This window comes from Miscanthus floridulus, chromosome 12 (genome assembly GCF_019320115.1).
Source record: "Miscanthus floridulus cultivar M001 chromosome 12, ASM1932011v1, whole genome shotgun sequence".
NCBI classification, from domain to species: domain Eukaryota; kingdom Viridiplantae; phylum Streptophyta; class Magnoliopsida; order Poales; family Poaceae; genus Miscanthus; species Miscanthus floridulus.
The window spans coordinates 33,326,071-33,352,855 of NC_089591.1; the positions used below are offsets into that span (position 1 = coordinate 33,326,071).

General features: G+C 48.3%; 1 pseudogene; it reads left to right on the plus strand.

Moving 5' to 3' along the window:
* Positions 1-2,429: 2,429 nt before the first annotated feature.
* LOC136495684 (disease resistance protein RGA2-like) overlaps positions 2,430-26,785 on the plus strand; it is a 28,376-nt pseudogene continuing 4,020 nt past the window's right edge.

Here is a 26,785-nt window from a genome sequence, read left to right on the forward strand (position 1 = left end):
CTAGCTATATATATATATATATATATATATATATATATATTATATATATATAATTCAATTAACACCATGCATGCTTTCAATTCACCGGATCTTTTTTCTCGTAAAAATGGGTTCTGAGGCAAGAACAAGGGACCAACTACTGCGGATACTATGTTTGCGAGTTCATCATGGCGTACTACAAAAACTCCTGAAGAGATTCTCAAAGTACGTTATATAAATATATTCATATATTCACAATTTCTTTTATTGCTCATATATATAAGTAATTACGTGACCAACACACACATATATATATATTAATACTTTTCCTTTAACTTTTATTGAAGACTCTATGGTTGAAGAAAAAAGTCATACGACGTGATCAACTGAAAGCAATTCAAGAGGCCATAGCAGGATTTTTTAATGACCAGGTCTTAAACCTCGCCGGTGAGTTCTACAATAACATGAACGAAACATGGAAGCCAAACCAGATAGAGTGAATTTGTTATCCTAAGGATATGATAGAATATACAATGCAAGCTTTATTTGTAATATATATATATATATATACATATTATATGTATATAAAATAATGTACAATATATGTATATGCATGTAATATATACGTTAGTTTATACAAAATGTTCGAACATTATAAGCGTGTAGAATACGTATATTATTAGCAACGTACAATGCGTATTCGAAAACCTATTCGAAAACCAAAACGAATCATCAATTGAAAATAGAAACAAAAAAAGAAAAAAAAATCTTTAGTCCCGGTTGGTAATACCAACCAAGACTAAAGGGCCGGCCCACGTGGCTAGGCCGGGAGGCCTCTTTAGCCCTGGTTGGTGACCTTTAGTCCCGGACGAGAAACCGGGACTAAAGGAGGGGTCCTTTAGTCTCGGATTCGTGCTTCCGGTTGAAAAATCGGGACTGAAGGGGTTTTTCAACCGGAAGTACAGCTTGTTTCTGTACTAGTGGGAGATAGAGGAGAGGAGAGGAGAGGGTGAGGCGTGCCGCGCGAGTTAGGAGCCGAAGCCCTACGGCAGGCCGTTGTCTACCAGTCACCACCGCTTATTGCAATATGTGCAACACCCGATCTACTTTTGAAATATCTAGATAAAACATTTGCAACATACGTCTGTAGACTGATGAAATACTTGAAACATGTATCTAAAACACTTGCAAAAACACATGAAAAGACATTGCAAAACATATGCAATATCCGGATAAAAATCACTTGCAACATATGTGTGAAACACATGTAACATCCAAATAAACACACTTGCAACATATGTCTGAAAAACAGATAAAACGTTTGGAACATACATTGCAACATATGCAATATCCCGATCTACTTTTGCAACAATAAAATAAAACATCTGAAACACTGGAAATATACGCTTGCAACATGCGCTTTCAGCGCATGTCACCTTGCTAATTGGAGGAATAGAGACTCGTCGTTGCGGAGCTCGATGCCGGCATGGAGGTCGGCTGTAGCGCATGGAGCTCGTTGGTGCGACAGCGGCGCGGGCAGCTCGCCAGCGGGACGGCGTCACACACTCCTCCATCGGCTAGGGTAATGGCAGTGTCGGCAGCACCTTGACGCAGCGGGGGATGGGGCACATGGCACACAACGACAAGGGATGTGGGGTTGCGCACAGGACGGGGACGGGGCACAGCGCGACGCTGGGATGGGTGCGCCGCATGGTGAGGGGGGGGCCTTGAGGTGAGCGGACGGCGCGGTGAGCCGCGACGAGCGAAGCGAGTCGGGAGTTGGGGATATCTCGGCTATCGCAATGTAGAAATAGAGAAGAGAGTGTAAATGGAGCAGGCCCGTTAGCTATTGGGCCTGGTCGCTGCGCAGGCTTGGAGACGGGGCGTTCAGACCGACACGCTATAACGGACGTCCTCACCGGAGCATTAGCTCCACTCATAAAAAAAAAACTAAAGCATTAGCTTTTTTTTTTAAACACAGCAAGCGGCAGTTGAATTGAGTTACCTGGAAAATCGATCAAAAAAAAGATCAATTGAAATTAATGAAGCAAGGAAAAAAAACATGCGTACCGTACCGCCGAATTAATCAAGCAAGCAAGCGCGGTCAGAGTCAGCTTCCCTGATGGAGCTGGAACCGCTCCTTTTATGATCCCATCCTCATCCCGATGCTTTTCCTCCATGGATTCCCCTCATCCCTTTCTCACTCTTTAGCGTCGTCGACTGGATCAGCTAGCCATGGCTGTCGTCGACGTCTCATTCCTCGATGAATCTCCTCTCTTTTCCGCTCCATTATTATTGCCCACTTTCCCTCTCCTTCCTGCTGCTCGAGCTCCACAAAATGCAAGCACACGTTGGGCATACACACACCCACACCCAGCACTCGCAGCAATGCAGTAGCTAGACTAGTTAGTGATCTGGAAGGCAGAAGGAGACCAACTAAGCCGGCCGGGATGCTGGACTGGGCGCCGGTGGTGGTGGGCGTCGTGCTCTTCGTGCTGCTCTCGCCGGGCCTGCTCATCGAGCTCCCCGGCCTGCACCGCTGGGTCGACTTCGGCAGCCTCCGCGTCACCGGCAAGGCCGCCACCGTCCACACCATCCTCTTCTTCGCCATCTTCCTCATCGTCACCATGGCGTGCAACCTCCACATCTACACCGGCGCCTAGCTAGCCGGCCGTACCTGTACGTATGTGGCCTGCTGCTAGGTGAGCTGCCTAGTGATGATTACCGCTAAGCTGCCTAGTGATGATTACCGCACGCACCGTACCTCTCCATCGTCGTCAAGACGACGTCAACCCGTCATTTGTATTTCTACTCTCTCGTCTCAGATCACACGGTCGCCCGGCCAACGACGCCGCGTGGCTCTTCACGTGCTGTATGCCTGTTTTAACAAGGATGTACTTGTATACGTGGTCATGATGTACTAGCAGCGTCTTGAATCTTCATGCTTGAAAACCTGCAGTCGTGGATCTACTTTCCAATTCTCGTAGATTCACTTTAATTTATGAAACTTTTGTTAGAGATTCGGATTATTTCAGACTCGTACTCTCTTTCTTTCTCTTTCTCTCTCGGTAATAACTGGCAGCATGCATCGGCATTAGCCCTGGGCAAATTTAACCGAGAACTGAAAACCGAACCGAAAGAATCGGAACCGAAACCAAAAGAACCCGAACCGAAAAATTCGATTCCTTATTCGGTTTCTGATATTGAGGAACCGAAATAACCGAAAAAATCGGTTTTTACTCTCGGTTAACCGAATTAACTGAAAGAACCGAATTACATGAATTATACTTCACTTCCTTGTATTTTGTAAGATTAGGTTTAGTTTATGTGTAGTGTTTTATATTTGAACTGTTATATATTTATGTTACTATATTGCTATTGTTTTCTTATATATTATTATTATTAAAAATAAATATAGTGTTGTATAAATTTGCCTTAGAACACATATATTTATTGTTCCTTGAGATTTTGTGAAAAATTCAGTTAGTTCGGTTAGAACCGAAATTGAACTAAAATAATCGAGAACCGAAATGCTTGGTTTCTAATTTTTTTTTTGAACCGATCGGTTTCTATTTTGTTGAAACCAAATTTCATCGATAACCAAAGAAACAGAAACGAACCGAATGCTCAATCGGTATTCTGCAATCACTGCATGCACACGGCACCGGACGCGCGCAGCGCGCTGATATTTTGCTTCGCCCGGAAGACGAGGCAGGTGCGGGGCCGCGTGCGCGCGCGTCCACATACGGCGGCGCGGGGTACAGGCGTGTGCATGCGGGGGCGGCATGCCAGCAGCTGGCTCCACGACCAGCGAATTGTTGGAATTCAATTCGGATGTTGAGTTATTGGGCGGTTGACTTCCAAAATTTGTTATGTTAAAATTTAATAATCTAAAAGTTAGAAAATTAATAATCTAAAAGTTCGGTAAAAAACTACCATAAATTTGGTCTTGTAAATGTAAGAGTTTGGCATATTTTGTTAATAAATCAAATGCTAGCTAAAATTATGACTTATCAAATTTTTGGCACGATAAACTTTAGAAGGGAACCCATCGTACCCTAACACACCTTCAGCTTTGCGTTTTTTTTTTGCTCGGTTGACCCGTCAGCTAACCAGCCCGTTCAGTTGGCTGGTTCGTATCGTCACTGGTTCGTTAAGAAGTAACGCTGGTTGGTTTATGTGAGAGAAAAATACTATTCCGGCTGAAAATTTACGATTGTTTACGAACAACTCTACCATAGTACAGTACCATTGCCTGCCCATCACTATTTGTAATTTATTCGCCCGATCAGGCAACTGCAGCCCCCGGAGTTGGATTTGGAGCAGCAGCGTCTTCCTCCGATTTTTGGGAGCAAGGAGAAGAAAAGTCTAGAGTCCACTGGTAGGGGAAAAAGGGAGGTTGGTGGACGGCTTTGTTCCCATTAGACTGTCCACAGTGTGAGCGGTGCCAAAAAAAATTTTTCAGTCTGACACATAGCACCGATGCTTTAGCTCTCCAATTCTCACAGTGTGGGCACCGGTGCTTCACTATGCTCGTGGACTCCGTGACACACCGTCGTAGCGGCCGCAGAGGCAGAGGCGAACGAGGAATAATATTTTTTAACGTTTGAAGCACCGGTGAACGAACATGCATCGGTGCCCACTTTTTTTTCATCTCAGCACCGGCTACAACGTGGGCATCGGTGCTTCAAATAGAAGAGAGAGTGTTTGGGCACCGATAAAAAGCAACGCTGTGGCTAGTCTTAGACTGCCCACAACGTGAGCGATGCTGAAATAGCTCGGGAAATAGTTTTTTATTTGTTTCAGCACCGATGCTTCTACATGCCTCGATGTCTGAGTTTTCTGGCTCTAGCACCGCCCCCTGCAATGTGTTGCATCGATGCTGAATTCTTGTCTCTCTTCGTTTCAACATTCTCCTCCTTGTTTCATCGATATTTGATACACTGTGGGTGGTCTTAGTTTCTTTCTCATGTCTGTCTATTGTTCTGCTTATTTCGTGCTTCAGATTGCAATTTCATTTAGAACGTTCTGGAATTTCAATTTCAAATTGGATTTGATGCGGTACGGGGCAGGGCAGTATAAAGTTTGGGGAAATTGGTTGAAATGCACAATAATCTTGAGCTTCTGTGTAAACGTCAAACGCTTGGTTCTTTGGCTTGGAATGTTCTGTTCAGGATGAAATCCTGAAAGTCACCACAAAATTTTATCCTAGAAATCTTTAATTTTTTGAAGGAAGCTGTATGACTGCATTAAACCAGCGACCCAGCTAAATCCCTGGCTACCGCATCAGGACTACATTCAGGAGCAGCAAACATTACAAAATCAACACCGCGTCAGCTTTTCTAAGTCAAATCTGCTCTAAACTATGAAACTAGTTTTAGAAAAAATATGTTAACATCCACAGGTTCAAATAAATGCACTCTCAGTTTTTTTAATAAAATTTAGCTAAACTGAATTATAATTGCAGATGTTGACGCATTTTTCTATAGATTTTGTTAAAGTTACTGAAACTTGACTTAGGACAAAGTTAAACTGAATTATAATTTGGGAATGAAAGGAGGACACAGGGAGTATTACCAAACACTGCCATTTCGTGAGAAACACAATTACGGTCTCCTGGGACATGATGACTAGTTATTTTGCTGATGAAATCCTCCTGAAAAAGTCCCTTGACCTCATGCGCTGATGAAATCCTCCTGAATAAGTTCCTTGAACATCATCCTTGTGCTCATGTGTAAGACCGCCTGTTTCACTTGAAAAGCACCAGTCTCAAGGACGATGTTCCCAATTCCTCTGTCTGATTGCGCCTTTGCTCCTTTCAGACATGCAATGGCTTCTGCACCCATGCATAATTCTGTAGTTGGTACAAGGGTCTCTGGTCATTGACACTGTAAAAAATTACTCATGTTGTGACTGTGAGTAATGTTTTGGGGTCTTTCAGGTCATGGAGAATTCAGATGCCATGGCAGTTCGCCTTGTTAGATGTTCAAGGTGCCACAGTGTTCTTGAGGAACCCCGTGCCTGTGTCTACCAATGTGGTGGATGCGGCACTAGTCTTCGAGGTAATTTCAGGTTTTATTCTTGTTTCTCCTGCTACCATTTCTGCATTTATATGGTTTGTCACTGTTAGATTTCTAATGGATTTCTTGTCCTTGTACAGCCAAAATCCGCACCAGTGGCACAGAAGAAGTGAACAATATGTTTTCCCCTTCAAGGAGTGGATTGCGTCCTCAGAGCAGACAATACTGTGGGCCAATCCTGAATGGCGCGCCGTTAATTGTTTGCTCCAGCTGCTTCAAGCTGCTCCAAGTGCCCACTGAATTCACCTTCTCCACCAACACAGTGCGCAAACTTCGGTGTGGATCCTGTTCTGCTGTCCTCACCTACTCCTACAGGGACCAGAAACATTACCAGGACTGCATTGATCAGCTCAGCATAGACAGTCCTGAACTGCAGGTGGATGCAGCACTAGACTTCGGGGTTCTTGAGGAACCCGGTGCCGCAGTCTACCAAGGCCAGGACTCCATTGATCAGCTCATCATAGACAGTCCGGAACTGCAGGTGGATGCAGCACTAGACTTCAAGGTTCTTGAGGAACCCGGTGCCGCAGTTTACCAAGGCCAGGACTCCATTGATCAGCTCAGCATAGACAGTCCCAAACTGCAGGTGGATGCAGCACTAGTCTTCGAGGTTCTTGAGGAACCTGATGCCCCAGTCTACCAAGGCCAGGACTGCATCGATCAGAGAAAAGACGTTGCCAAACTGCAGGTGGATGCAGCACAAGTCTTCGAGGTTCCTGAGGAACCCGGTGCTCTAGACTACCAGGTCAGTGGACGCAGCACTACTGGGAGATATCAAAGGTGCCGCAGAAAATCGGGTGCCCAAGTCTACCAGGAAAGTGGATGCGGCACTAACCTTCGAGGTAATTTCAGATTTTACTCATGTTCCTATATGGCTAGCATTTGGATGCTTGGTGTCTTTGGTCATTGTTACATTCCTAATAGATTCTCTTGGGCTTGCACAGCGAAAACCCACACTGGCAACACAGGAGAAGTGATCAATGCTTCTTCTACTTCAAGGAGTGGACTGCCTCCTCGGAGCAGACACTACTGTCGGCCGATACTGAAGGGTGCACCGTTCATTGTCTGCTCCAGCTGCTTCAAGCTGCTCCAAGCACCCATCGACTTTGCCGTCTCCACCAATGCAGTGAGCAAACTGCAGTGTGGATCCTGTTCTTCTGTCCTCACCTACTCCTACAGGGAGCCGGCCAGGAAGAAACCTTACCAGGACTCTGTTGATCAGCTCAGTACAGACAGTTCCAAACTGCAGGTGGATGCAGCACTACGCTTCAATAATCTTATTGGAGGGGTCACATGTTGTGAATCTTACTCTAAGGTAAGCATGTAGTAAGAATAGGTTAATTAGTGCAAGTTTAAATGTAACAACTACTTCTAAATACAAAATCCCTTTTTTCTCAACAAGTTACGGGATGAACTGCAAGCACTGTTATGCAGAACAACTATGAGAGTGAAATTTGGTTTGCTTTTTAATCTGAAATTATACTTATGTCAAATTTGCAATTCATGTAGCACAGAAAAACAAATGTAGTTAATGGTCTAGCACAAGTCTGACTTAACTATTACCTAATGTACACAGGTGGAGGAGCCACATTATACTCCCTATAAGGATGCAATGGCATGGTTAGCCATGGGAAAACAAAGACGAAAAGGACTAAACCATACATTCATGCAGCAGGTATTCATTTTTTTCAACTAGCAGGTTCACCACTACAATAATTTTAGTAACTGTCCTCCTTTTTGTCGATTGCTTTGATTTATCCCTTCACTATTTTAGGCTGGTCATAAACTCCTTGGCAGAGATGAAATTAGGCAAAACATTATGGAAAAGATATTGTTGGATAGAGATGATGGAAGTAATTGTACAGTCTTTTGCATAAATGGTGGAAGTGGTTTTGGCAAGACTTAATGCTCAGTGTCCTTTACTATGACCAAGAATTGTTGTATGCTTTTGACAAAAGGATGCGGATACAGATGTCTGATAAATTAGACGTACTGATGTTATTTAGGAAGATTTTTGAGTTCGTAATGAATGACCACTGCAGCATTATGAGCACGGACCTCCTCTAGGAACTGATTATGGAGGAAATCACAGATAAGAATTTTTTTGCTTTTCTTGGATGATGCGGACATAGAAAACCAACAGTTTTGGACTACTGTACTAGAGGTTCTTAATACTGGTGCCAAAGGAAGTGTTGTTGTCATGGCCACAAGGAGCTCTACCGTTGCTGCTGTTGGAAATGTCGCAACATATTCCTATTCCTTAAATCCTTTATCTGAAGAAAACAAACTGATGCTTCTCCAACTATATTCTGGTGTGGGAACTGATATCCAGAACACTCCTGATTTAGTGATGGTTGCTAAGAGGTTCATTTCATGGTTTGGATCAAATCCTCTAAACTTGAAGGCCATGGTCTTCTGTGCCATGCAGACACTATTTCATTAGATGAGGATAAGTTTGAAGGAAGTGTTATGCCTTTATGGCTCTGCCATGATGTTTTACCAGTCCATCTGAAACGGTGTCTTGCATTATGTTCGTTGTTCCCAGAAGGTTACATCTTTGATAAACATCACATGGTTCTCCTGTGGATATCTCATGGTTGTGTCAGGCCAGTTGAAGGGCGTGAACCTGAAGATGTAGGAACTGAATATTTCAACGAGTTGCTGTGCAGATCGTTCTTTCAGTACTCACCATCTCATGATTATTAAGATAACAAGTTTGTGATGCATGAGCTTATTTACAATGTGGTGGAATCCGTCTCCCGTGACAAATATTTCAAGTCCGAGGATCTCCTGAGTAGCATACCTGAAAATGTTCTTCACTGCTCTCTCATTTCCTCGCAATTTCAGACTGTTGAACTGATGCACAGGACAGCACAGTTGAAGGATCTGCAGACGTTTCTGGCGGTGCAACCTGAGTGGAAACCGAACAACATTTCTTTGCCTACCTTAAATCTTGTTGGTTTGGATGATTTCTTTCTGAGATTCACATCCTTAGAGATACTGGATCTGAGCCATACTGAAACAGAAGAGCTTCCAGGATCCATTGCTGGCCTGAGAAACCTGCGGTACTTAGTATCTGTCAACAACACAAACGTCAGGGCTCTTCCATCTGAGCTCTGCAGCCTCAGCAATATGCAGACACTGGAAGCAAAACACTGCCGCTTCCTCACCGAGCTACCTAGAGACATGAGGAAGCTAGTAAAGCTGCGACATCTTGATCTAACGAAGCAACTGGGCTATGTTCACATGCCACATGGAATTGGAGAGCTCACTGAACTCCAGACATTGCCAGTCTTCCAGGTCAGTGGAGACTCGTCACATTGCTCCATCAGTGAGCTTGGAAGCCTGCAATCTTTGAGGGGTTGCCTTTGGCTTTCAGGACTTGGAAGTGTGAAAACTGGCAGCAAGGCCCAGGAGGCTAACCTGAAGGATAAGCATCACCTAAACGACTTGACACTGCAATGGCACGATGATGGCATGCACATCGAAGATGAAGGTGAAGACGAAGACGAAGACACAGAAGATGTGGCTGATGTGCAGGTCCTTGAAAGCCTCCAGCCGCATGCCAACCTCCAAGTGCTCACCATCAGAGGCTACGAAGGTGTTAGGATTGATCTCTACCAACTTGACCCAACGGCTAATTAGGTCCTTAATCCGCGTCCTGATCGGGGGCGCCCAGCCGTTCTTCTGGCTGATGGCTCTCGTCGCGCAGCACAATAAATAGAAGGTGGGGGCTGGGGCTCGAGACACGAGGTTCATCGCAGCCGTCAGCCCCACCGAGGTTTCTAGCCCTAGTCCGATCTAGAAGGGCGCACTGTGAGCGATGGGAAGTACCACCGCCCTCGCCGCCGCCACTAGACAGCTCCTCCACGTCGCTGCTACATCTACGACGGCACTATGGCCGTGACTGTGAGGTACATCATCAAGGTTTTGTCTAAGTTAAGTAATTATCCACTAATCTATGCACCTAGAGATCCTTCAATTCTATCAATGGTATCAGAGCCAAGGTTCTATGGTGTAGATCTAGATCGGGGTAGTAGAGTGAAAAATAATTAGAAAGAGAATCGGCCCTAACCCTAACCCTAGAATAGGAAGGGACAGAGAGGGGAGGAACCTAACTAGTTTTCCTCGCCAACGTCAACACCGCCGTAGCACGGGAAGAAGCTCCCGCCGCCGCCGCCTCGCCGGCGTAGAGAAGCAAATAGGAGACTTAACCCTAGCAAAGAAAAATAGAAACGGGCGGGCTCACCTTGAACTCACCACATCACTACTGCCGCCTCGCCAGCGCGTGGGAAGAAAACCCGCCACTGCCGCCTCGCCGACGTGCAGGAAGTTACTCCGAACCGCCATCTCGCTGGGCACGCGGGAAGGGAGCCAGTCCACCGCGACGTGCGAGCTCTGGGCACTGTCGCGAGGCCACTCGACGGCAGCGTGCTCACCCTCTCGTGGGCGCGGCCGCCGGTGAAGGGGCCCGCGGCGGCGCCATCTTCCTTCTCTGGTCACCGTGGCGACCGCCGTTCGATGAAGCTAAGGCAAGGGAGCGAAACTGTCTAGGGTTTTGGGGGAGGCGCGGTGGGGAACTAGGGCACTGTTGCCCAGACCGCTCGACGGTGGCATACTCAGCCTAGGGCGAGCACGCGTGCCGGCGAGGGGACCGGTGGCGGCGCCACTACACCGCTGCTCTTCTCTCTGGCTACGGCGATGAACAAGAAAAGGAAAGGGCAAATGCGGCTAGGGTTTCGAGGAGCCGCGCACACGCGCTGAGGGCGCCGTCGCTAGACCGCTCGACAGTGGTGCGCTCACCCTACGGTGGGCGCGCACACTGGCGAGGGGACTGACGGCAGCGCCGCCATCTCCGACTTGCCTTGCTTTTCAGAGAGAAGGGAGAGAAAGCAGCACGACGAAGAGAGAGAGAGAGGCAGGGGAAGAGAAGTGAAATTAGGGTTTGGGGAGATCCGTCGGCTGGGGGTTTTCTCTCGCCGAGATTCATGTCCTGTCGTTCGATCGAGATCAACGACCGAGATTGCTCGGGCCGACATTTGGCCCAGGTAGGGCAGTGGATTCCTGGCCCAGGCCTAGGTTGCGTCCTGGGTGCGGGGGAGCGGGCGTGCACGACGGGGAAGTAGGCCGCTGGGCCGCTCGCGCGAACGCGCAATAGTGATGAGCCGGGTTGTATGCACAGTAAAGATTACTAAATGTTTTATTATATTCAGAAGTAAATTTTAATGATTTTTGTCCAGTTTAAATCTCTGTCAAAATTTAAACCAACGGGATAATTTTTTCAGAGAGTGGATGAGTATAGTAAAATGCTTCTAAAAAGTAGATAAATTATATTTTTATGTGTTCGCTGCAAAGTTTAATGTTGATTATCTTCTAATTAAATTCGAACCAAACGGAGAATTTAATTTGAAGAGCAATTACATTTAGTAAATTATGATTATGTTTATTCTCTAATTAAATTGGAACCAACAGGAAAATTTAAATTAGAGGAGTAGTCCGATTTGTTTATGTTAAATTATGGTATTGTTATTTTCTAACCAACGCTGATGATACCGATATTATAATAAGTTTAAGTTTGAAGTTTAAATCTCTGATAAATTTTACATCAGCATGGTCAATTTTTAGAGAGTAGATAAAAACCAAGAAATGCTCCTGAACAAATAGAATGTATTTTATTATCGTGTTTCTGTTGTAATGATGTTGATTATCTTCTAATTAAATTCGAATCAACCGGAGAATTTAATTTTAAAAAGTAGTTGTATGTCTTTCAAGTTAATTTATGAGTTTTATGCATTAATTCTATTTTCTACCCAACGGTGATGTAGAAGATCACTCGGCTGTATGCCAACAGGCTATAATGCTGGGGTATATGAATGAAAAGGCTTGAGTTAAGTCAGTTCAGGACTGCTTACTAATTTTTTAATTAAATTGGAACCAACAGAAAGATTTAATTGGAAAATTAAGTATAAATGAATGTTTTAGTCGTAATGAATAAGTTTTTGTTACAACAAATTGTATATAGATGTATCCCGCATGGGGAGAAGTTTGGCATAGTACTTATGCTAGTCAATCCTGCATGGCGGGAGAAGTTTTATGATGACTCATATGTTTTGTATCCCGCATAGCGAGAGAAGTTTGGGTAGCTCTTATGTTATCCTAGTATTGACCATGGCACAATAGAAATGCACCGACATGGTCAATACTAATAAAAAACAAGAAAAAAAGATGCAAGTGTGACCTGCAAAAGTACCGCTCATAAAAGACCTCGTTGAGTTCTTGAAGTGAATAAGAAAAGTGTACTCCTATATGAATCAAGAAATAACTTTATTTGTATGGCACAATCATGTGAATAAAGTAAGTCATAAGTGTCTCCTTGGTTACAGTTTTTCTGAATTGTTCTTGAAATTATGGTAGTAAAGTTTATGACATATTTCGAGGGGGAGAATATAATGATACTCTTCATTGAGAGTGAGATAAAGATTAATTAAGATGAATGTGACCGTCGGAGGAGTACAACGGTCATAATAACGATACCCCTAAGCAGAGAAATAGCTAAATTCCTGGATTTTTTAAAGTTTCGATAGGAAGATAGCGTAGTCAACCTCAAAGATATTAAGGTGGTGCTTAAAGCGCCATATAAGGTTTTAACAGATTAAACCCAAATAAGAAATTTGAAGATACACTATCTTTATAGAAGATGGGATGATCTGGGGGAGCATAATATGTAAAAATCTATGATTTGAAGAGAAGAGGGACTGCGTGCCCACTCCAGTGATTCAAATAACTATTGATGTTGTATGACTAATACAACACCTATTAGCCCTTCGAAGAAGATGAGTAATGTAAACAAGGATCTTCTGATACAGGAGCCTATAGAATCAATTGCCTCTTGGTAATGAAGAGCAACAACAGCCCTATATGAAAATGCCAGTAGCTGAAGCCCCAGAAGGTCTAAAAGGTCCTAATGGCTAGAGGAGGGGTGAATAGCCTATTAAAAAATCTACAACAACTCTTAACAAACCGGTTAGACAATTATAAGGCGAAGCAAGTGTTGCACTAGCCTACTAAAATAGCAAGCCACCTACCATAATTCTAATTTATATAGTTTCTATCCATACAATAGATATGACACTACACTAAGTTAGTGTGCTCTCAATAGCTAACTAAAGAGCCACACTAACCAAACTAACAAGCTCTCACAACTAGCTACACTAAAGAGCTTGACAACTAGTTTGCGGTAATGTAAAGAGAGTGAGCAAGAAGGTTATACCGCCATATCGAGGAAGGAGCCAATCAATCACAAGAATGAATAACAATGAAAACCAATCACCTCGGAATCAAATGATGACATAATGATTTTTTATCGAGGTTCACTTGCTTGTCGGCAAGCTAGTCCTTGTTGTGGTGATTCACTCACTTGGTGGTTCATGAGCTAATTGGCACCACACGCCAAACCCTCAATAGGGTGTCGTACAACCAACACAAGATGAGGATCACACAAGCCACGAGCAATCCACTAGAGTACCTTTTGGCTCTCCATTAGGGAAAGGTCAAGAACCCCTTACAATCACCACGATTGGAGCCAGAGACAATCACCACTCTCCGCTCGACGATCCTCGCTGCTCCAAGCCATCTAGGTGGCGGCAACCACCAAGAGTAACAAGCGAATCCTGAAGCAAAACACGAACACCAAGTGCCTCTAGATGCAAACACTCAAGCAATGCACTTGGATTCTCTCTCAATCTCACAAAGATGATGAATCAATGATGGAGATGAGTGGGAGGCCTTTGGCTAAGCTCACAAGGTTGCTATGTCAATATGAAATGGCCAAGAGGGTGAGCTTGAGCTGGCCATGAGGCTTAAATAGAAGCCCCCATAAAATAGAGCCATTGTACCCCTTCACTGGGCACAACATGGGGTGACCGGACGCTCCGGTCATATTGACCAGACGCTGGACCTCAGCGTCCGGTCATGCAATACGTGCCATGTGTCCCCTCTCTTCAAATACTGAGCACTTGATCTCAACGGTCAAGTGATGACCAGACACGCTGCTGCGAAGTGACCGGACGCTGGACCTCAGCGTCCGATCATTTCCAGTAAGCATCCAGAGATGATTTTTTACGACCGGACGCGTCCGGTCATGCTCGATCGGACTCACCTAGTGTCCGGTCACTTGGTGTTTCCCCTGTGCATGACCATGTCAGTGTGACCGGACGCAGCCAGCCAGCATCCGGTTGTTTCAGCGCCAACGTCCGATCGATGATCGACGCTACTCTTCTTCTGCTGCTATTGACCGGACACGCCGGTCCTTTAGAGACCAGCGTCCGGTCACTTACAGTGACCACGTTCACCTGAGTTTAGGGCGCCGGTGGCACCGTCGGACTGTCCGCACTCTATGGGCGGACACTCTGCCGGTGAAGTTTCTAACCCTTGCTCAAATGTGCCAACCACCAAGTGTATCACCTTATACACATATGTTAGCATATTTTCACAAACATTTTCAATGGTTTTAGCACTCCACTAGATCCTAAATGCATATGCAATGAGTTAGAGCATCTAGTGGCACTTTGATAACCGCATTTCGATACGAGTTTCACCCCTCTTAATAGTACGACTATCGAACCTAAATGTGATCACTCTCTCTAAGTGTCTTGATCACCAAAACAAAATAGCTCCTACCTATTTATACATTTGCCTTGAGCCTTTTGTTTTTCTCTTTCTTCTTTTCAAGTCCCAGCACTAGATCATCACCATGGCATCACCATCATCATGTCATGATCTTTATTTGCTTCACCACTTGGAATGTGCTACCTATCTCATGATCACTTGATAAACTAGGTTAGCACTTAGGGTTTCATCAATTCACCAAAACTAAACTAGAGCTTTCAAGGTCTCAAAGAATTAGTAAACCAATTTTTCTGATGACTATGAAGTCTATGTTAGTGAAGAAATTCAAATGGACGATGATCCCATCTCATTTGAAGAAGCTATGAGAAACGTTTACTCATCTAAATGGTAAGAAACTATGGAAGCCAAAATGAATTCGATGAATACCAATGATGTTTGGGACTTAGAAGAAATTCCTAATAGAGCCAAAACAGTAGGCTGTAAATAGATCTACAAGACAAAATGTGACTCCAAAAGGAATATAGAAAGATATAAAATACGACTTGTAGCAAAATGCTTTACGCAAAGCGAATGAATAGATTACAATGAGAGTTTTCTCTCTAGTCTCATGCAAGGATTCTTTTAGAATCATAATGGTGTTATTGGCACGTTATGATTTAGAGTTACATCAGATGGATGTAAAGGCGGTATTCCTCAACGGAGATTTGTATGAAAACGTTTACATGGCATAACCCAGAGGTTTTGTCGTGGAAGAAAAAGAATGTATGGGATGCTGCCTGTAGAAATCCATTTATGGGTTAGAACAAGTCTCTAGACAGTAGTATTTAAAATTAATGAAACAATGAGAAAGTTTTGGGTTTAAAGAAAATGAGAAGGACAATAGCTATCGGGTTTATAAACATGGGGTCCCTCATAGGCTGGCTTCCCAACAAAGGCTCGGCCTAAGCAGACAACGCGCAACTCAAGGGCCAACCCAAGTATCAGAACAACAGGCTAGAAGGGCAATCCAATTCCTGACCAGAAGGTCTAGCCGAGGAGGAGCGGCGCCCGTTTTCCGACTCCGGTCCACCTTTCCGACCGGAGGGCTCACTTCAGTCTCCAGCCCGCCTCTGGATGACCTCTCCTGATCGAAAGGCATGGCCAAAGCACTACTTCCAACTCTGACCCCATGTCTCCGACCAGGGTATGCAAAAACCCTGCTCACTGCTCTTCTCCGACTGGCGCAACCAGAGCTGACTCGGACCAACCAACCAGAGACACCCGCTTAGAAAGGACCTAGGAACGAACGGAGAAAGCAAGGCAATGCACACAAGTCAGACCACGACACCAGGAACCATACCCTGTACACCTACAGAAATAGCACTTTGCAACTGAAAGGTCCTTGTTTGGTTTTGGTAATTGAGTGACAACTTAGGTGGACTAATTGTGTTTATGTGAGATACACAGGTGATTAGTCCATAGGTACATGTGTGTGAGCAACATATGCCATGAAGGTGAAAATGGCTTGGAGATGTTGCAAAGCTCACACATGTGATGATGAAGGAGCATAAATGCACATGAGACATGACATTGAGTCATGTGATCAAGGTGGAGAAGATCAAGACAAGACTTGGCTTGATGGACTGGTTGCAAGCATGAAGGGCAAGTCGAAGGCTTTGGAGTGATGGACCGCGTGGCGGTGAAGCTTGAGCAAGACTTGGCGCCGATGGACGATAGCAATGGTGAAGAGCAAGTAAAGTCAAGATCGATGAACCAATATGATCACGTGATGATATGAAGTGGATCATATCATTGTTGATCGTGTTGGTGCATGTGTTGCATCGACATTGAAGGAGATGGAATGGAATGCGCAAGGCAAAGGTATAACCTAGGTCATTTCATTTCACCGGTCATAGGTGTGTAGAGAAGTTTATAACCGGGTTTAGGATAGATGGCCGTACTATCAAGAGGGGCAAACTTATTTGCATATCGGTCATCTAGTGCCACTCGAGTGATCTAACTTTGCATCGTCGCTAGGATCGAGTGGCATGGCAAGTTGAGTGGCTAACAACCTTTGGAAAATGATTGTGAAAAGCTAACACACATACACATGGTGGTGTACACTTGGTGGTGTTGGCACATTTACAAAGGAGGTGGTGTTTGCAGGGTTGAGATGGGTTTGGGTCCCTCTCTCCCTCCTGCCGTGGTGTACACATTTACTTCTTCACCCTTGCTCAAATGTGCCAACCACTAAGAATTTGAATCCGGCGCAATAGAAAATAGGGATTCGGCGCTTTCGGGAAAATGGAATGCCTATTTTCTATTGCGCTGGATGCAAATTCTTGTGGTTGGCACATTGGAGCAAGGGTGAAGAAGTTAGAAGTGAAAACGAGTTGATCGCGACGCTGGGTCTGAAAGCACCGGACGCTGGCAGGGTGCGTCTGGTCAGGCTAACGTACGGTGACGCAGAAGCTGAAGTGTGACCAGACGCTGGGCTGCGTCCGATCAAGTGTGACCGGACGCGTCCGGTCGAGGTCGGTACCTTACTGGAAACGACCGGACGCTGGGGGTTCAGCGTCCGGTCAGTTGAAGCTGCTGCGTCTGGTCAGGTCAAGTGACCGTTGGAATCAGGACACTGTGGCCGTCTGCGGGCGACCGGACGCTGAGGTCCAGCGTCCGGTCAACACGACCGGAGCGTCCGGTCGGCCTGATTTTTGCCCAGCGAAGGGGTAACGGCTAGTTTAGCCCTTGGGGCTATAAATAGAAGTGGCCTTCAGCCATGGCTGGTGCTGAGCACCTAAGGGGACTTAGTGTCCATGCTTGTGAGTGCTTGGGAGCCCTCCATCACACATATACTTGATAGTGATCATTCGATTGTGTGAGTGAGCGATTCTAGTGCGATTGCATCGTGAGGTTGCATCGAGTGGCACTAGGTGATCGAGTTGCAAGCCGGTGGTGCTTGTTACTCTTGGAGGTTGCCACCTCCTAGATGGCTTGGTGGTGGTCTCCGTCGAAGTGTGCAAGAAGCTTGTGCTCCGGAGAAGTGCTTGTGAGGGGCATTGTGCTCGCCCCATGGGAGCCGCGAAGAGCAACTCTAGTAAAGCGTGTCATTGAGCTACCCTCACTTCCGGGGTAGGTTCTTGCAGCGCTCGACGTGTGGGCTTAGCGGGTGATGCTAATTAGCCGCCGAACCACCAAGTGAGCGGTCGACACAACGGGGACTAGCGTGTTGGCAAACACGTGAACCTCGGGAGAAAAATCATCGTGTCAACCTTGTTCTTCCCGTTGGTTTTCATCCCCATTACACAAGCTTGCAATTACTTTTATACATATTAAGCTTGTGTAGTTGCTCTTGTAATTAGATAGCTTGTGTAGCTTGCTAATTACCTTCTTGCTTGTGTAGCATAGAAGTAGCTCCCTTGCGTGGCTAATTTGGTTTTAGTAACCTTGTTAGTCACATTGCTTAGTTTGTGTAGCTAAATATTTGTGCTCTCTAATTAGGCATTGGTTGCCTTGTTATTGAGCATTGCTAGTGAGCTTAGTTAGCTTTGTGCTTTTGCTTACTAGCATGTGTAGGAGCTCTCTTGTTGCTTAAAGTACTAGTGGCATAGGTTTGTGTAACCTTGCTCCTAGAATTATTTAGGAGAGCTCTAGCTAGCTCGGCACTTTAGTTGCATAATTAGTATCTTTGGAAGGTGCTAGAGAACATATATAGAGGGGTGTTGTCTTGGCTAGACCAATAGTTTTAATTCCGCACTTGTTTCAGTTAGCCAACGTGATTAATTTTAGAAAAGACTATTTATCCCCCCTCTAGTCCGCCATCTCGACCCTTCAACAAGCTCCCTGACACAAATAGTGTTGTAGGCGCCGACATTTTCCCTACAGTATTGTGGGCACCATTAACTCCCATATGGTAAGGCTCCCCCCATATGCCTCTGGGCATCGACAGTGTTGTGGGCGCCGGCATTTACCGTACCAAGTGAACATGGTGAAACTCCTCACATGTCTCTGGGCATCAATAGTATAGCAGGTACCGACATCTGCCATACCCGAACAAAACGACGCAAGCCTCCCACATGCATCCAACATCCAATAGTGTTGTGGGCGCCTACCATCATCCTGTACCCACCGGCGTGGGCAATAAGGCTTAGAAGCATACGTACTCTCTCCCTCTCACTTGTAAGGCCACCCCCTTCATCTATAAAAGGGGATGCGTTCTCTCCCAACATTCAAGTCATTCTAGATTCATTATATCGATCAAGTTCACTAGTTCACAACCACAGAATCGCTAGTTTCGAACCTCAAGCACACGCTTGGACACTTAGCTCACAGCGGAGCTCCTGTCGCTCTCGGTTCTTCTGACTAGAGTCCGACCGGACCTCTTGTACCCCCATCTTTCTCCTTCTCATTTGTAACCCCACTGCAAACTTCGAGCACCTGGGCTCAGGAATAAAGTCACCAACCGACTCAAACTGGACGTAGGGCATGTTGCCTGAACCAGTATAATCCCTGTGTCATTGAGTGCTAGGCCACCTCCGATCACAACGTACAACAAAACAACAAATATTTACTTGTTGGTCACTTTCTACACCGATAGCTAGCACCGTCCGTGGGGAAGACGCTGTACGTTCAACACTTTTTGGTCATCAGATGGCCCACTTCTCCGCCACCTTCGCCATGGTGGACTCAGGCGATACGACTCACTTTGGCTCGCTAGAGTTTCCCGCACTCCCATCGGTTGGGATGTGGGTTCCACCAGTCTCCAAGCCAGTCCTAGGCCTTCCTCTTTGGAAGCTTGAACTTTGTCGCCAACCAGGCTCGGCGTACTACTCCGTGAGGAGGCACTCGTTCTGGCGCCTGTCGGAGGGGCGCCCTCCATCAGCTCTAGGACTGCACGACAACTTCAACAATGAGGCATCTATGCTTCATTCCGAGATAACTCTCTGCTCAAACCCCGCTATGAGTAATGTACATGCTATTATTTACTTGCTATTCTCTATCTTCCGCCGATTACCCAGAGGGACCCCATTGTCCCCGCCGTGACCGCCATACAACCGGTTCCTCTAGGGCCTTGCGTCTCCCGCAGACGTGTACGCCCGGGGGCTTCGAAAGATGCCGACGCCACCCCCTCTCACATCCGAATTTGTGGAGATGACGAGCTATACTCCCACCTATGTCCTCGACCTCATGCATGACGATGTTGACGGCTCCAACATCGGCGACGTGGCACCCCGCCACCGTCCGTCTCGGGAGTGCGCTATAGCGGATGCTCCGGGACAGCCACTGGTGGTAACAGAGTCCTTGCAGACTCACACCCCTCTAGACCCTCATGTGGAGACCCCGCGCTCTCACGGGAGCACGACGAGGAACTACGACAATAGTGCTACACCAGCCATCGACTGTGCCAGCATGCTCAGCGCACCACACTACACCCCATGCGCATAGACCGGTGAGCGGCACCCATCGGGTCCAATGCAACACCATGGACAGGGGGAACGATCCCCCACAGTTTGCCTGGGCCAATTAGAACATCGCCACTGCGGCAATGCTTCTGCGCGGTCTGCCGAGCCAAACGATCCTCCGGAATAGGTGATCCACTGAAACCTTTAGGCACTAGTGGAGACCGCCACTGTTCAACATGCGGAGAGCTCCGTATCGCGACACCGACTCGTGGCCTCTCTCCCCACGAGGGGAATGGGGACGTAGCAGACGAGTCGCTCCAGCCGCTCACCACTACAACCACCAAGCGCGGCACCTAGAGGCCGCACCTGCGCCTCGTCTTGACTTGACAACCGCTCCGCACCGATCGCCTATGCATGAGCAGGCTCGGGCCGAATCGAGACGCACGCGGCAGCGACTGGAGTCCTAGCCCGCATGGCCCGGGACCACGGACCTTTGTCCAACGCATCCAGCGAGCGCCGCTCCCACCATGCTCCAACTGAAGGTCGAGGCAAAGGCAAGGCCAAACACCAGGATCAGGATGAGGGCCCCTCCATGTAGAATGGGAAAGGAACAGAAAAGATCGCCGCCGACCTAGCCAACTCCGCGTTGATCGTCATGGCTGATCACATGGGCAAGCAGCCCTAGCAGGACCCTCTAGGGCCACTTCCACGAGCTCATGGAGAGCCCATGCACCAACCTACACCTACCCCGTCAAACACCTCTACAAGGACTACGAGCTCCTCAAGCGCCTTCTGTGATAGGCCGGTGGGCCAAAGGAAGAAAAAGGCACCGAAGCAGCGGCCAAGAGAGGGGGCGTAGCGGACAAGGATCCGGACGACTGAAGGTTGAAGTGATCTGATCGGGCATCTACCAATTGAAGGATGACAACGACGACATTCTCACCAAACGCTTGGAACAGCTATGTCATTTTTCTTCCCCTAAAATTCAGTCTTACCTTTGTTTACTTAGCGTTTGCTCCTATAAGAGCACCCCGACCCAAACACTTTTTGGCCTGGGTCGCTTGGGGGCTCCATGAGGGTACACTACTACCTATCTTTTTTGTTTACTATCATATGGTGAAACTCCTTCTTACCCAAACAAAAGGGTAGTTCAGTTCCTTTAATTTGCCTTACATAGCTTTGCTTTAAAATATTCCGACCGATTGCACCTTGCCTTTTCCTATGGTTATGAGCAGCTGAGCCTCGCGGGCCATGCCCCGGGCTCCCAAGGTTGCAGCCTACGGGACAAACGGGCAAGTACAAGAAAGAAAGAATAGAAAACAAAATTATGCTAAGGAAAAACTAAGGAATGAAAGGGACAAGCTTCCCCGAATGGAGTGACTCCATCACAAAAAACAAAACCGACTATAGTCATTAAGTACACAAGAACATTTACATGGGGGCTTCCCCACGAACTTAATCTTTTTACATCTACTAAACTTCTTATACTTTACAAACTATTGGGGCGACTCGACGGCATCTACTGTCGGTATGACCGGTGAGGGCGCATGCTGCTCACTCCCCGATGGGATGACATCCGGCTCGGTTAGAGCTGGGGCAATATCCACCTCTGACCTAGGCTCCGTACCATCTGCAAGCTGGGCGACGTCCCCTCAACGCACGCTTCTAGCCATGTCTTCACGATGGACGTCCATCACCCACTGTGTAGAGACTTGCTCTGCCACCAACCTAGCAGTGCAACAACAAGCTCTCCTCAAGCAGTTTGGATGTCCTCTGTGCTCAAGCCATCATCATACCCGTTGTAGATAGTGGCGAAGTCCAGGTTCGGGTGGTACGTCGCCACCGAGGTCAACACCCCTGATGCTCCGTAGAACAACCCACTTGTGATAAGGTCTCGGATCGCATCCGGGACCTCCGCTAGCTAGATAGCTAGTGTGCTAGTACTTGGTGCCAACCCGAAGACCTCCGAGATGACAAGCTAGGCAACATTGCGGATCTGGTCAAGTTCCCCCTCGAGAGCATGTTGCTCTTCATGGGACTTGGCCACCTCCTCTGCATTCTGGCCAAAAGTCGTCTTGACCGTCTCCAGGTCCCGCTCCAACGATTTCACCTTTCCACCCAACTCTGGAAGAAGGGCAACAAGCTCAGAAACAGGCTGAGGGAAGAAACCAACGCGACGAAAAACAAGAAAGGTACGTACCAATGTGGAAGTTCTAAAGGGTGGAGAATTCCTCTGCCTGCCGGGCCACCTACTCACGGAGACAGGCACTCGCCTCCTCCATCCCCATCACCTGGCCCCAAGGCACGAGCACTTCCTGGTCTGCCTCTGACCAGGCCTTTCGCTCCGACTCCAGGACCTTTCGCGTCAACTCTAGGGCGTTCCGCTCTGACACCAAGGTGCTTCGCTCTGACTCAAGGGTCTCCAAGGATTTTTGGAGCGCTGCCTTGGTGTCCGCCAGGGATTTCCGCAACCCTGCCTTAGTCTCTGCCTGGTGGGCCTTCGCCGCCTCAAGCCCCTGCTCGGCGGCGGTCGTTTGCTCTGCTGCATGCTGCTCCTCCCCCCGCACCGCGGTCACCTTGGCCACCCGGTCCTAGGACTCATGGCGGACGGACTCTAGCTGACGCTCAAGCTCAGCCACCCGGGCATGCTCCATCCGGAGGAAGCAAGACTTACGGGATGACATCTCCTTCAGACCCTACGAAAGCAAGCATGCTAAGGCAACCAACAAGAGATTCAGAAGTCAAGGACAAATATGGGAAACTCACCTCCGCACCGAGCTGCAGGTCAACTTGGACTAACTGCTGGGTGGACTTAACCCGCTCCTAGGCATCCTCGAGCTTCACGAACAGGTTGGCAAGTTCGGACACCGTAGCAAGTCCTTTGCCCCCAAGGATGTCCTAGAGCTGACACTCCTAGGAATCCTAAAGGACAAACCGCACCTTTGATAGGTCCTCGAGGGAGGGCCACTCTAGGTCAGCCTTCGGCAGCCCACCGAAGGGCCTAGCCTCTGACTGAACCACCGCCTAGCTCCCACGATGACACCGACAGCTCCACCATGTCATCTACCTCATCAGTCGGACGGGATCTCCACCACCTCGGCTGTGCGGGCCACCATCGGGCATTCCAACTCTGTCCCTAGCCATGTCTCCCCCCGGTGCCTTTAGCTCCGACCACGAGGGTGAGCCATGCAACCCTCCACTCGGCAAGGCAGGAAGCTCGATCTCCCTCTCCTCTTCTGCCACAGCTGGTGGACGAGGGGTCATGAGAGTTACCTCTGACGCGACCTCCGCCGTCACCACTGGGATCGCTGCCAAGGCCGCCACCGTCGCTGCTACCATACTAGCAACCGACCCAGGGGGCACCACCCCCGCAAGTGAAGGGTTCACCGCCACCACCTAGTTCCCCCACTGCTCGTCGCGACGCGCTATAGGGTGGGCCTCCAAACCTCCTGCATGGGAGTTGGGGCGATGCTCAACCCCATCATCGCCCGGCCGTTGACAAAAAAAGTGCAAGTAAGTCATACTCCAAAAAGACTCAACAGCAAAAGATCAAAAAGAAACAAAGAAAAACATATCAGGAGGTAAGCGACACGACTCTAAAGGCAAGACCCGACATCGATGGGCGCTTGTAGGGCAAGGACCGCTCCCAGGCTGTGACCCGCGCCCCCTCACTTCAGCCGAGGGTGGAGTTGTCCCAACCGGCTCCTACCTGGCCTACGGGTCACCGCGACCCTCGGTTTGGGATGCCCCGATCGGAGCAGCCGACGGGGCATCCTCCGGCTATGAGTCGCGCACTGGCACTGGTCCCAACAATGCATGGGTGCCAGCCCATTCCTCGGACCACCTAGCTTGCTCGGCCGCATCCGCGGCAGGCGAGGATGGGACCGGCGATGCCACCGAGGGGCGCAGTGACCGCGTCCACTTCGCCTCCTAGTTCGCCGACTGCATCCGCGCTCACTGCATGCTTCCTCGGCACTAGGAACCACTGCGTGTCTCTCTGCCTCTTGCTCATCACTAGCGGACATCGCCGTAGGGCCGCGATGCTCCACCGAGGTCACAATGACCTCCTGACTTTACTCCTCCTCGGAGAAAACCATGCCATCCACATCTATGGGATCCTCTGACTTGAGCTCTGACTCGATGTCGCTCCTATGTTCCTCGGCCTTCATGCACCGAGCAATCTCCTGCTCCTCTTACTTTCACCGAACCTCCTTGGTTCTCTTCTTCTTCCTAGCATCTGCCTCCTCCTTCTAGGTGCCTATCGAGCCATGCCCTCTGGTCCCTTGGGAAGGTGTGGTCAGGACTTGTAAACTCCAAGTCCCTACGTAACGGGCAGCTCAAAATAAAAAATTAGGAAAGTAGAGGAAGAGGCATGAACTAAATGGAAGTGAGCATACCAGTCTGGACACGATTGCAGTAGTTGAAAGGCACAGGCTTCCCTTCGACCTTCTCTTTGGGCTTCAGCTACAACACCCGGTCAAGGCGACTCCAGACCTCGTCGTCCGATAGCTCCTCCGGCAACGCATGGTCTGGGTCCGTCGGGCCATTGTACTTCCACATCGGTTGCATCCTCTTCGCCAACTGGCGCAACCCGGCGGCGGTACAGGGTGTGGAACACCCACACCCCATCAAGGCCACGCCGCATGAGCTTCCAGAGCTCCTCCTCGATGATCTCCACTTTCTTCTTCTCCCGACGGGCACAACCGCACGACCAACTATCCTACTTCTCCGGCCTCCCACTGGTGGACGCTGGGAATGGCGCCTCTGCCAGATTCCTAATATAAAACCACTCCCCCTGTGCCACCCCCGTTTGGAGTCGCAGGGGATGTATGCGGGATACGAGCCTCCTGCACTCGGTTTCCTCTACAGGGAGAAACCCCCCACCGGCACAACCTTAGGCGGATTCCCCACCAGCAAAGCTCGCCCAGAGAATAGCCACCGGAAGAAATCCATGTGCGGCTCCATCCCGAGGAAGACCTCACAGACAGGTAACAAAGCCGGCGATGTGCAGCACCCCCGTCGGATTGAGGTGCTGTAGCTCCAGACCCCACTAATTGAGGAGTCTACGCAGGAACCAGTTCGTGGGGTATCCTAACCCATGCTCATGGAAGGTGAGAAAGAAAACCACCTTGCCAGGCCGAGGTTGCGGAAACTCCTCCCTCCTAGGAGCCCTTCAGTGCGCCACCTCCTTCAGCGGCAGAAACCCTTTCACGGCGAAGGCCTTCAACACCGACTCCCTCATAGTGGACGACCTCTAATCCGACATTTTGCTCCAGGATCACAAAAGGATTTATGAGTTTTTCTCTTCTCCCTCGCTCTCTCCCTTTTCTTCCTCTCCCTTTTCTTTCCTAGAAACCAACGCGGCTCTAAAGAACGCTCTCGCAAGAAGAAAAAGGAAAGGAGGCGGCAGATGAGGAATAGGTAAAAGAACAGGGCAAAAACCTTCTCCATCCTCCTACTTAAGGAAAAGGGTACAGTAGTTGGGGAAGGCGCGTCGATAGGGAGAGACAAAATGGCGAAGCAAAAAAACCCTCTCTCTTTCCCATTTAATGCAGATGGGACACGCCCTGACCGATGAGACGCGCCCTGCCCGACGGAACGGCGCCTGATCAGACGGGATGTGGCCTAGGTATGCCCACCACTATCGCACGCCAACCACTACCGCACGATGGACACAAGAACCAAAGCGCCACCGCACATAGGCGGCCCTCCGCTTCCCTAGGCGGGACTTAGAAAAAACCCAAAAATGGGATCTCCACCAGGAGAGACCATCGGGCTTCCTAAAAGTCAATCGAACGGCTTAGGAAAACACACCAAGGGACATGTAAGGAGCAAAGGGACGCTCCATGTAGGCCATGCCGACTCCGTCACGAACGATGAGCACGAGTCCCGGTCGGACATTTCCGATTGGAGCTCTTCAATCCCCGTCACTTGAGTCATCAAGGTAACACTACCGACCTTGCTATTTCCTTATGATCATTTCATACATCCATACACGTATTCATTCCATACGCTTGTGCCCCCCGGACAATTCGGGACCTGACCCGCCCGAGGGCTCGGGAACTAAGCATCGCACATGCAGCGAAGCGACAGTTGCCTCATTCGACATGAGCAACGACCGACCGGGGTTCGAAGGCCAGCCCACGAAGGGCTCGAGGCCACCCAACGTCAAACAGAGCCAAGGGAGAAAACATAGATGAGCCCCGTGCGGCCCTCACCCTGTCTGCCCCAAAGCAGACAACGTCATCTCAACCTTCTCGTTTGATCCTGAATGTCTTGCCAAGCCCACAGAATCTCCATCAAGGGGAGGCCGTCAGACCCCTCGGGTCGGTCTCCAGAACGACCTAGACATCTGCTGGGTTGTAGGTAAAGGAGTAGTGGAATGTCACTAAGATGGCTATGCTAACCCTGTCATGAACGATGGACATGGATTCCACTCGATCATACCCGTTAGCGAACTCATCGAGCGCGTCAATCGAGCCCGAGCGATCAAGACAAGCGACAAAACTCAGCCCCTCCAGTTGTGAGAAATCAAGGACGGGGTAACGCACAACTCAAACCGACCCCTACCAAAGCCCAACAGGGCTCAAGACATCCAAAAAACCTAGGTCTGTGATCTCGAACTCGCCCCATCCAGCTACTGCTTCGCTTCAACTTCACACCAAACGCCTAGGTCTATGACCCCGAACTCGCCCCATCCGGCTACGCTTCGACTGC